Source organism: Mchenga conophoros, unplaced genomic scaffold, assembly GCF_057382185.1.
Source record: "Mchenga conophoros isolate Kocher_MC1m ecotype Shallow Benthic unplaced genomic scaffold, M_conophoros_male_GT1.1 unmapped_scaffold_10, whole genome shotgun sequence".
NCBI classification, from domain to species: Eukaryota; Metazoa; Chordata; class Actinopteri; order Cichliformes; family Cichlidae; genus Mchenga; species Mchenga conophoros.
This window is the reverse complement of record NW_028182337.1, coordinates 280,715-281,853: the sequence shown is the minus strand read 5'-3', so window position 1 is coordinate 281,853 and position 1,139 is coordinate 280,715.

The window sequence follows — 1,139 nt, the reverse complement described above, 5'->3', positions numbered from 1 at the left end:
ATGGATACAACCTTTCGCCGTGCCCCTGGTACACCGCTCAGTAGCACTTTGCCACACAAACTCTCCTCGTGCCTATGGTACGACAACTTTTCTCGTGCCTATGGTACAACAACTTTCCTCCGTGCCCCTGGTACGACAGCTTTTCTCGTGCCTATGGTACAACAACTTTTCTCGTGCCTATGGTACAACAACTTTTCGCCGTGCCCCTGGTACACCGCTCAGTAGCACTTTGCCACACACACACTCCTCGTACCTATGGTACGACAACTTTTCTCGTGCCTATGGTACGACAACTTTTCTCGTGCCTATGGTACAACAACCTTTCCCCGTGCCCCTGGTACACTGCGCAGAAACTCTTTGCCACACACACACACCACTCGTGCCTATGGTACGACAACAGGCCCCGGGGACCTACATCGCACCTTGCTCTTGCCTCCCTTACAGCTGAAAAAGGTCCATGCCTGTGCCCTGGCCCTGCTGAAATTCCCTCTCCATTTAGCCGAGGCAGTGAGTCGGCCTCCTGTCTCCCTTTACGGTCGAAAAAGATGTGCTCCTGGGCGCGCTGGCCCTGCTGCTACTCACATCGGGCATGGACCTGGACCTCCAGCAGGCCCCGGGGACCTACATCGCACATTGCTCTTCCCTCCCTTACAGCTGAAAAAGGTCCATGCTTGTGCCCTGGCCCTTCTGAAATTCCCTCTCCATTTAGCCGAGGCAGAGAGTCGGCCTCCTGTCTCCTTTACGGTCGAAAAAGATGTGCTCCTGGGCGCGCTGGCCCTGCTGCTACTCACATCGGGCATGGACCTGGACCTCCAGCAGGCCCCGGGGACCTACATCGCACATTGCTCTTCCCTCCCTTACAGCTGAAAAAGGTCCATGCTTGTGCCCTGGCCCTTCTGAAATTCCCTCTCCATTTAGCCGAGGCAGAGAGTCGGCCTCCTGTCTCCTTTACGGTCGAAAAAGATGTGCTCCTGGGCGCGCTGGCCCTGCTGCTACTCACATCGGGCATGGACCTGGACCTCCAGCAGGCCCCGGGGACCTACATCACACCTTGCTCTTGCCTCCCTTACAGCTGAAAAAGGTCCATGCCTGTGCCCTGGCCCTGCTGAAATTCCCTCTCCATTTAGCCGAGGCAGTGA